We start from the raw sequence: 12,076 nt of genomic DNA on the forward strand, positions 1-12,076 counted from the left end.
AATTTTTTTTAATGAAAATAATACAATAAAACTTACGTAGTGTGCGCCAAGTGCGACTCCGACTCGCGCACCAAGGGTTCCGTACTACAGCTGTATTCGCGAGCCTACTGTTTAAATATGTAGCGTGCACTAAAATTTAGTCTTTTAAAAATAAATTTCATGTTCTGTCCCTTTTTAGCATTGTTAAAAAGAAAAGGATGCAGATACTGTAAATTTAGTTCACAGAAAGACAACGGAATCGGTGCCAGTGAACGTCTATCGGTTGAATAGAATAGAATAGAATGTTTTTTTATTAATGTAAACTTTTTACAAGTACTTATGAATAGTCAGGTAGTTTTAATTTACCATTTTAGTTGACGATGATTGCTATCTTCGAAAAATGTTGCAAACTCACCCTGGTTATGATCTGGTCATTCTTATATCTACCACTCATAACATACATGAACCCCATAGAAGCCAGCATGTATAAAGACATAACGACTGCCCATACATACAAACTACGATCCTTCATCCATGTGAACTGATTGGTGCCATGTAGTGTTGTTATATTTTCAAAAAATCTTTTTGATTTCAATATCGTCATTCTAATTTTTTTGAATCTTATATTGTTAATGGAACCATTCAGTCGAAATATTTTCTGGGAGTGAAACTTTTTATTTTATGTACATTTTTTTTGTAGTTGTAAATGAATCTAGTTAATTTAAATTAAAAAAAACTTTACCTTAGCGTTAAATATTCTGTCTATAATTACTAAATTAATAAGTCATGAAACCAAAAGTTTTGTGAAAATTACTTTAAATAATTAATTTTTAGCGTTCCGTGCCTCAAAAGAAAATTGGAACCCATATAGGACCACTTTGCTGTCTGTCTGTCCGTCTGTCAAGAAAACCTATAGGGTACCTACTTCCCGTTGACCTACAATCATGAAATTTGGCAGGTAGGTAGGTTTTATAGCACAAGTAAAGGAAAAAATTCAAAAACCGTGAACTTGTGGTTACACCACAAATTAAAATTAAAATGTTTTCACGATAAAATAATTTTACTAAATAATTAACTTGCACTATGTTCTTCCTCTTCCTTACCTTATCTCACGCTGCGTGGGGTCGTGGGGTCGTGGGGTCGGCACAATAAGTCCTCTTCGTCACTAACTTGCAGTAGCTGTTCTACTGTACGATGGTACGGAACCGATCGTGTGGAGTCAGACTTGCACTTGACCGTTTTTTATAGCAATTACAGACATTCAATAACATTGTAGATCATTATAAAAAGCTCGTTAAAGCTACTTTAATATTATACTAGCTTATGCCCGCGACTTCGTCCGCGTGGACTACACAAATTTTAAACCCCTATTTTACACCCTTAGGGTTGATCTTCAACTATGAGATTTTAACATATGAGCTTAATAAAATATGTCATACTGCTAATTGCAAAAATATTAACTACGAAACTTCTTTATAGACACTTCTAAACTGACATTCAAACCCCTATTTTACCCCTTTAGGGGTTGAATTTTGAAAAATCCTTTCTTAGCGGACGCCTACGTTGTAATAGCTATCTGCATGCCGAATTTCAGCGCGATCCGTCTAGTAGTTTGAGCTGTGCGTTGATAGATCCGTCAGTCAGTCAGTCAGTCACCTTTTCCTTTTATATATATATAGATTAATATCTGACTCGTTTCAACCCGATTACAATTTGAAAAAATACTAAAGCATCATCCAAACTTGCGTGAACAAACGGGAAAGTCACCCGCGCGGCGGTCGCCTCCCACGATACCAAAATGCATGTCATGCACACCTACCTACGCGACTACAACATTCGCGTAGGTGTGCCGACGAACAGATTCACGTCCCGTTCATGAAGCGCAGGTGTGCCGACGAACAGATTCACGTCCCGTTCATGACGCGCAGGTGTGCCGACGAACAGATTCACGTCCCGTTCATGACGCGCAGGTGTGCCGACGAACAGATTCACGTCCCGTTCATGACGCGCAGGTGTGGCCGTTGCTTTACGTACGAACAAATTTAAACTTTATGAATAATATTATTTTTTTGCTGAAATCCTAAAAATACAGTTGAAAGTTTTCAACTGTATTTTTAGGGTTTATTTCAATATGTTTCATAGTTTCATTTCAAACTGTATTTTTAGGAATGAGAGTTTTTGAATTTGTTAGTGATTCTCCAAAATTGTTTTAGTGTTAGACTTTATAATAGTTTGATTATACTTTAGTTAGTAACGATAGAGCTAGCATATTATATAGGTCGCCGAGGTCACCTATAAAAGCCTCTTTATAGTAGGTATCAGATAAAAAACCACATGTTAAACCAAATGCAAATATCTCGTAGATGCATAGTAGGTATTACTACCTAAATACCTAAATCATAATTTTACTTAAATATACGTCAAACATTGACTTATATATTACTTCGTATGGACAGGGCTATTGAACAAACAAAATGGCACTGACTCAGTGGTGCTTCAGCACCAATGCAACCTTATTGACGTCTGGATTTCACCTTATTGACGTCTGAACGGGTACTTCATTACATCTAAGAGGTGGCGCTGATTTATTTGGTTCCAAAACCTTGAAAAATTTTGCTCGCTTGACCATATCTTGTCATTAATTATATCGATGACGTCAAATGACGTCAAAATACACACACACACACACACACACATGCATGTTGTTAATCACCTGCTAGGTATTTTTACTAGTTAATTGACATTGATTTCATATTATGATAAAGCTAGCTTAAATTATTTGGTCTCTTCAAACGTACCTACTGTTATAATTAATAACTATTTTTAGTAATCTGTTAAGCAAAAATTGTAATCCTATTTGGCCTTATTTTAAGTCTGAAATGTAAAATTATATTATCTGTAACGCTGTTGATTACAAATAAATGTAAAATAAAAAATAAAATAAGTAGTTTAAAAAAAAATGACGTCATTTCGATGTTAATGAGACGTGGTTCCAGCGCAATAGCAATTTGCGGGACTTATAAGTACGTGTACTCGCATGTCAATTAACCAGAGACAGGAGTAGCAATTAATTTGGAGTACAATCGTTTACCGCACCGCTTTACGCATTGTATGACGCCACATCATTCGGATGGGATTTGGGATTAAACACATTTCCTGCGGTCATGTTTTAATGCGCCTCAGATTAAATGGAAACGTTTCTTTCGGGTCTACTGGAGAGTTAACATGGAATTCTGTTTGTTTGAAACTCTTTATTGACAACTAGCTTATGCTCGCGACTTCGTCCGCGTGGACTACACAAATTTCAAACCTCTATTTCACCCCCTTAGGGGGTGAATTTTCAAAAATTCTTTCTTAGCGGATGCCTACGTCATAATAGGTATCTGCATGCCAAATTTCAGCCCGGTCCATCCAGTAGTTTGAGCTGTGCGTTGATAGATCAGTCAGTCAGTCAATCCTTTTATATATTTAAGATATAAGATATATAACACGAGCCTGTGTAAGCCGTGATAGCCTAGACGTCCGCCTTCTAAACGCAAGTACTATGTACATTGAACATTCTAGCACGTAAAATGAAAAAATAAATGGGCGGGAAGTGTCACCGCGACACAAAACTCATTAAGGCTTTATACGTGACGTGGGAGGCTGTGGGTACCATTTGCTGAGCAGCGCGTGTTGTGAGTGGATTGTAGATGCAAACGACCGAAAAAAAAATTCTTTTAACCAACTTAGGTTAGAAATAGCTTATGCTAGCGACTTCGTCCGCGTGGATAACACAAATTACAAACCCTTATTTCACCCCCTTAGGGGTTGAATTTTCAAAAATTCCTTCTTAGTGAATATCTACGTTATAATGGCTAGTGCACGCCAAATTTCGGCACGATCCGTCTAGTAGTTTGAGCTGTGCGTTGACGATCAGTCAGTCACCTTTTCGTTTTATATAATACTAGCTTATGCCCGCGACTTCGTCCGCGTGGACTACAAAATTTCAAACCCCTATTTTACCCCCTTAGGGGTTGAATTTTCAAAAATCCTTTCTTAGCGGATGCCTACGTCATAATAGCTATCTGCATGCCAAATTTCAGCCTGATCCGTCCAGTAGTTTAAGCTGTGCGTTGATAGATCAGTCAGTCAGTCAGTCAGTCAGTCACGTTTTCGTTTTATATATTTAGATTTAGATTAGATAACACAAAGAGGTTTTGAGCCTTCTATTACCAGCAAGGTATTTTATTATAGTTACCAGCGTGCCGTTTTCCCGTGTGCCTGAGTGTTGCGAGTCCCTTTTGGATACGTCCGGGGGGAAGAGCGGCGCTTGGGCCGGTGTACCCCGGTAACATGGTTAACAATAAAATTTCTTTTCGCATTACTTTCGCGCTCCGCCCCACTACCGAGCTCTACGTCTACAGATACAGTCCGCAACTCCGCTCCGCGTCACTTTCTCGTTCCGCTCCGCTACCTAGCTCCGCACCATAAGTCAGCATAAAATTGGACACCACTTCTCAGTTCTCACAGCACACGTCATATACATAGGCATAGTAGGTATTGTTGATGTTGGATAAAAAACGATCGTCTGAGTTAGCTCTTAACTGTGATAATGATCAGATAACGACAAAAAAATTGGGTAAAGTGTCACACACAATGAGCAGAATGTGACAAAAAATACAATACAAAGATGATTAATGTATATGGGATGAATCCCGAAATAATTAGATTTTTATTTGATTTGAAAGATAAAAATATCTGAGGCTCTAAGGAAAATGGAGATTTGCAGACTTTATCTATCTTTGAGAACATTATGGAGAACTCTCAGGCATGCAAGTTTCCTCATTACATTTTCCTTCGTAATCATTGACTTACATATTACTTCGTATGGACAGGGTTATTGAACAAACAAAATGGCACCGACTCATTGGTGCTTATGCATCAATGCAACCACAGTGTTATCTGGTTTCTAAACCGTGCAAAATTTTGTTCGCTTGACCATTTATCTTGTCGTTAGCAAGTGATAATACTAATTTATTCAAATACATACATACAAGTTAACCCTTGACTGCAATCTTATCTGGTGGTAAGTGATGATGCAGTCTAACAAGCGAGCTAAACTGGAAGGGATGTGTCAGTTTTTTACTAAACCCTTTGGTTTATATACGTCTTCGTGCCGAAACGATAAATCGCTTGGCGGTAGGGTAGTAACTAGCCGCGGCCGAAGCCTCCCACCAGACAAATTCTTTCAGTGCGTACTTGGGACTGTACCTCCTAAATAGAAGGTCGATAGGTATATAAAATGAATAAACAGGACACAACTTTTATATGCTACGGTCAGTGAATAAGTTGAAAGAATTTCTTTAATAAAACGATACTACGAACTACCAGTGATAAAATACTGACTTCGTAGTCGATGAGACGGCAGACTAGTTTTCAACGTATTTTATACACAACTGGCTGACCGGCCCCGGCTTCGCTCGGGTGGAATTTAGAAAATCGGCGTGGGAGTAGAATTTTCAAAAATTCTAAAATATGTAGGTACCTACATACGATTTTTTTTCTTTTCTAACCGAAAACCCAAATATCAATTTTCATGGAAATAACTTGAAAAATGACGGACTGTCATTACAAACTTCCATCCCCCATTTTCCCTACTTATGGGTGGAATTTCGAAAAATGCTTCTTAGTGGATACCTACACTTTAACGAACACACCCTCAAAATTACATGTCTCTAAGATCAGTTGTTCAGGCTGTGCGTTGATATATAAGTCAGTAAGTCGGGTGAAATGGGGGTTTGAAATTTGTGTAGTCCACGCAGACGAAGTCGCGAGCATAAGCTAGTCTCGTAATAAAAAGGAAAAAATCGATGCCTGTAAAAATAAAATAGCAAAAATTATTTAATACGAGCGAGCATTTTATTTAATAAAATTACAGGCGCGAGAAACATTTTTCATTCTATGATTTTGTATAGCCAATTCATAAAATAAGCTTATACAGAGTCAATAGACTGGTCGTATGCCGTTAGCCGTATATATTTTGACGATTACTTGTAAAGTTTACTTAAATAAAAATATATTATATTCTTTATATAAATATAATATATGTATTCATATACTGCTGATAATGAGGTTTTTCTGTCAATAAAGTCTCAGTGGCATATACGAGTTAGGGCGTTCAACGTGTTATACATCATTCACATATAGCCAATGATCTGATGGACTATGTGAGTGAGGGGATAAACAGCGCACTTGTTTTTGTACGCACTTGGTATCTCCTTGGTGTCTTGGTATGTAGTATCTCCTGCATTTGCTAGTGTCCGTTGAGGATGACTGCCACGGCTAAAAATCGGCTGACAGGAAAACTTTATAGTACACAAAAATGAATCTGTAAAAACTCTTCGATCATTCTTCCACCAGTTCATGGTATATCAAGGACGTGAAAGAATCCGGCAATAAAAAGCAAATAAAGTAAACTTGGAGATATATAATAGTCTTCCGAACCATTTATTGGTTCATGTTTACTAAACCTAAACCATTAAAAATAAATCAACTTTGTACGTTTGTAGCAATAAATAAATCCAAAATAACTGTCTGAAAAATACTTATATTCCATTCGGATAAACGCTGAAAATTAAAAAGCAAGTGTCATAATAAAAATTATACAACTTTTGTGAAGCTGGAAATAATTTTTGCCATCCATGATTTACATAATTTACCTTTATCACGTATTAAATATAATACGTGCCTTATGTCATTTACCCATTTTTAATTCCAACACCACTCGCACACGACTTTTTATCTCTATATATAAAAATGAATCGCTGAATGTGTTGCTGATCGCAAATCTCGAGAACAGCTGAACCGATTTCGCTAATTCTTTTTTATAATATTCCTTGAAGTACGAGGATGGTACTTACAGAGAGACAAATGAAAAAAATTGTCTGAAAAATAATTTATAATAATTCCTTTCCATGGTTATGTAGTTTATCTCATCTTACTTTTCTGTTTACCTTGGTTTATAATATTTACACTTATTGCTATCATGACAAGGATATACCTTTATATTATGCAAGTAACGAGCTCATATTATACATAATTTTGTAGACGAACCACTTTTGTATTCATTAGAGTAAATAATCACATAGTTTAATCTATAAAAGGAAAAGGTGACTTACTGACTGACTGACGGATTTATCAACGCTCAACTCAAACAACTGGCTGCACAACAGGCTGAAATTTGGCATGCAGATAGCTATTATGACGTAGGCATCCGCTAAGAAAGGATTTTTGAAAATTAAACCCCTAAGGGGGTAAAACAGAGGTTTGAAATTTGTGTAGTCCACGTGGACGAAATCGCGAGCATAAGCTAGCTTATGTATATTTTAGTAGTACTATTATTAACATTCAAAATATAAATTTTTGCTTAGAACATTTGCAAGATATCTTAGCAAGATAAATCAAATTATCTAAAAAGCAAAGTGTAGTAAGTACTAATTTATTGAGTTAGGTTCTGAAGGCCTTGAACAACGCACATAATTATATTGTAGGTGAAACTTTGTATAGATACCTAGTACCTATGTCTACCAATGGACTTCTATCGATTGACTGCCGACAATGATGACATCTCTTAGTTTACCTTACTCATCTTCTATAATATAAAAATGAATCACTAAATGTGTTGCTCATCGCAAATCTCCAGAACAGCTGAACTGATTTCGCTAATTCTTTTTTTATAATATTCCTTGAAGTACGAGGATGGTTCTTATGGAGAGAAAAATTTAATTCAACCTCCCCCTCAATTTTCTTAACTCCACCCGAGCGAAGCCGGGGCGTATCAGCTTGTAATTGATATAATTCAATATTGTCAAAAACCTCTCTTATTTCATCATGATGCTCACTACAGAACACGGTTCACCTCTCATAGTGAAAAGTCTCATAGTGAATAACTCCGTAGAGGTGCGTGCCCGGGATCGAACCTTCGACCTCCGATTAGAAGGCAGACGTCCTAACCACTAGACAATCACAGCCTCTCTGTCTCTTCTTTATCTCTTATTCAACTCATCAAATTATTCGGTAATTAATTTAAATTCTTATTCAAATAGTCCTTATATTCATACAGTAATAACAGAAATTATTAGCTTAATATAGCATAACCAAAACACTAACCCTAACTCTAACTAATATTAAGAAGGTTATACAAGCAAAGCCTCAGGCAAGCCTCAATATACCTCCTACTTGACCTACCTCTTAGGTATTTCATTGAAGATCTTTGTCTTTACAGATACGTCAAATAGGTATACGACATACATGTATGAATTTCATTAGGTTGAGTAAATATGGCTTGTTTGTTATGTACAAACACTGAACGAAAATGTACATAAAAGTAATATATGCACATTATTTTCATTATCTATATATACCAGCTTGTGCTCGCGACTTCGTCCGCAACTACACAAACTTCAAACCCCTATTTCACCCCTTTAGGAAATGAATTTTCAAAAATTCTTTCTTAGCGGATGCCTACGTCATAATAGCTGTCTGCATGCCAAATTTCAGCCCGATCCGTCCAGTAGTTTGAGCTGTGCGTTGATAGATCAGTCAGTCAGTCAGTCAGTCAGTCACCTTTTCATTTTATAAACCGCTAAGATATGGAATCCCCTTCCAGCTTCCAGCGTCTATTTCCTTAAGGCTTTTATTAAGATGATTGTCGTCTATCTAAATATATAAAAGGAAAAGTTAACTGACTGACTGACTGATCTATCAACGCAAAGCTGAAACTACTGTATGTAACGGGCTGAAATTTGGCTTACAGATAGCTATTATGACGAAAGCATCCGCTAAGCAAGAGTTTTTAAAAATTCAACCCCTAAGGAGGTGAAATAGGGGTTTGAAATTTGTATAATTCACGCGGACGAAGTCGCGAGCATGAGCTAGTATGTAATATAATTAAATAAAGAACTGCCTAATCAAATAAACCAAATCTTAATTAACTTAATTAAGTACTTGTTAATTTTCATTTAACCTAGTTTCGTACCAATATACGAAGGAATATCACGATAACGCTATGTCACACTCTGTCAAAGTCTAGATAACTACTTCATCTTGGTTATCATTGGTTCATGAATCTAAATCGGATATTGGTTATGGCAAATCTAGGATATAAACGAGGTCCTATAGGAGTTATTATTATTCCTAGGGTTCATCACAAAAAATAATGAACATGAAATAATTTATCAAAAACATTTATTTACTAAATTAATTTATTAAACATGAATTTATTAAATTAACATAAGATTAAAATAACTTTCAGTGAAAGTGAAAAAAATAAAAACCAGCCAAGTGCGAGTCAGGCTCGCGCACCGAGGGTTCCGTACTACAGTCGTATTATTTCGACATTTTGCACGATAATTCAAAAACTCTGATGCATAAAAATAAATAAAATTCTGAATTGAAAATAATAATTATTATTTCATGACCACAGTTTTTTTATGTGATGTAACCCTAAATTCATCGGTTTTATAGAATTTCAGCTCGATCTGTTCAGTAGTTTGAGCTATGCGTTGATAGATCAGTCAGTCAGTCAGTAAACATTCCCTTTTATATATTTAGACTATGAATAATTGTGACATTGAAATTAATTTTTGTAGCACCTGACAAAATAAAATAGCAATTAGTTTCAAATAATTGTTGTCAATGTATAAGTTTAGTAAGAGTAGGCGCAATAATGTGTGGATTTAGTGTTGTTTTTATTGTGTTTAATCACAGTAAGTCTCATGAAAGCCCATAAGCTGTGATAGCCTGGTGGTTAGGACGTCCGCCTTCTAATCGGAGGTCGGTGGTTCGATCCTGGGCACGCACCTCTAACTTTTCGGAGTAATGTGCGTTTTAATTAAATGAATATCACTTATATTGTTTGTTTTAACGGTGAAGGAAAACATCGTGAGGAAACCTGCATTTCTGAGAGTTCTCCATAATGTTCTCAAAGGTGTGTGAAGTCTACCAATCCGCACATGACCAGCGTGGTAGACTATCACAAAAAAAACCCTTCTCACCTGTAGTGTTCACCAACTGCTTTACCATCTACATCAAACACAAAATTAAAATACAAAAGTTCTTAGACAAAATGAAAAGCTAATTATAGGTAAATTTACCACATGCGAATAGAGAGTGTCAAATAATTAATTTTACTACTAAAAATAAATAAATAAAAAAAACCAATAATAACACAAATAAATTCTAAACTAATAAACAAAATATAAAGATGTATTGTAACATGGTAACAGTGGTGCGATACGTGGAGATACCCCTGTCAAATTGCCAACTCAGTAACGAGGACAAACACAGAACACTGCCTTCCCGTCGTTTACTTTGACGTATACATTACCTAGGTAAGGTACTTATACTTACCATAGTAGATAGCTCCGACATCAATGGTGGCTACATTACAAACGCGGTCTTATCGCCGTCTTGCATGATAAATTGGTTCAATTATTCTACATCTACCTATTACTTGATACACGCTACTTCGTCTTGTTTATGTTCTTTTAAACGCGGTTTTAAATGTTCTTTGAAAATCTCGAGGTATACCTACTTTTCCTTCGTTTCTCAAAAATCGCAGAAACGTTTTCGGAGATCAGCGAGAAGCTACTTTATGCAAACTAAGGAAAACTAATTAGTATAGATACCTAACCTATAGTGAGCGACAGGTTGAGATGGCAATCAGGGTGGGAGCGCTCCGCACACCCGCAAAGCCCCCGCGCTTACCCAGTGCGGGCGAGTGCGGATGACGTGTGGGTGTGCGGGACGTCCCCCCGCCTCATGCCCCGATTGCCATCTCGACATCTTAACCACTAGGCTATCACGGTTCAAATGTATATTTACTTTTTCATTTTACTTGAATAAATACTCATCAAAGAAAAAACATCGTCTGGTGATGGATAAAGTGTGGTTTTATTTAAAAGTATAATTAGTAAAAGGGTGGAAAGAATCAGGATTAGAGCTTTTCCGAATTTGCGGCGCATGAAATACGGCTTAGATTTTACGCTCGGGGAAAAATTCGAACTGGAATATTTTCCGACATAGACTAGCTGAAAAATAGACGGTCTTATCTAAATATGTAAAAGAAAAAGGTGACAGACTGACTGACTGACTGATCTATCAACGTACAGCTTAAACTACTAGACGGATCAGGCTGAAATTTGGCATGCAGATACCTATTATGACGTAGGTTAAGAAAGGATTTTTGAAAATTTAACCCCTAAGGGGGTGAAGTAGGGATTTGAAATTTGTTTAGTCCACGCGGACGAAGTCGCGAGCATAAGCTAGTTATTCTATAAAAAGGCCTAGTTGGCCTTGGACGGCAGTTATTAACGCGTTATAAATCAATTTTGTAGTGGAAACCTTTGGGCGTTGCTGAGTATCACTTTACAACTAATTGCTATTGACCAAAAAAAATACAGTAGGTAGGTATCTACCACACCTAGATTATCTAGAATTTTGCTGAAATTTCAGCGATACTTTTTTAGATAAACTGTTTTCAGGGTTGCGGAGTGAAACGAGAAACCTTTTTTATTTATTTTTATTCAGATAGCCCTTGACTGCAATCTCGCCTGGTGGTAAGTGATGATGCAGTCTAAGATAGGAGCAGGCTAACCTGGAAAGGGGGTATGGAAGTATTAACCTGGAAAGGGGGTATCGCTTGGCGGCACGGCTTTGCCGGTAGGGTGGTAACTAGCCACGGCTGAAGCCCTGAAGTCCCACCAGACAAACCTGTTAGTATAGTTTCGTACCGTCCGTCCGTCAGTTAGTCCGTCTGTCCGTTTGTATGTCGCAGATGTTACCTTTAATCATTCAATCATCATCAAACTTATCATAACACTAAATTATTAAAATACTAGCTGCCCTGGCGAACTTCGTTCCGCCTAACAGTCGATTTAATTTTTTTAAATTTTTCTCTCCGTAAGAACCATCCTCGTACTTCAAGGAATATTATAAAAAAAGAATTAGCGAAATCGGTTCAGCTGTTTTCGAGATTTGCGATGAGCAACACATTTAGCGTTTCATTTTTATACATAGAGAATAGAAGATTGTGTGTATTTTGTTAATAGACCTA

The 12,076-nt window shown here is 36.6% G+C and overlaps 1 long non-coding RNA gene across 1 annotated transcript in view; it reads left to right on the forward strand.

Moving 5' to 3' along the window:
• LOC138402373 (uncharacterized) overlaps positions 1–12,076 on the forward strand; it is a 404,494-nt gene that overhangs the window by 157,586 nt on the left and 234,832 nt on the right. The gene's annotated exons all lie outside the window — the stretch shown is intronic.

Source organism: Maniola hyperantus, chromosome 5, assembly GCF_902806685.2.
Source record: "Maniola hyperantus chromosome 5, iAphHyp1.2, whole genome shotgun sequence".
NCBI lineage: Eukaryota > Metazoa > Arthropoda > Insecta > Lepidoptera > Nymphalidae > Maniola > Maniola hyperantus.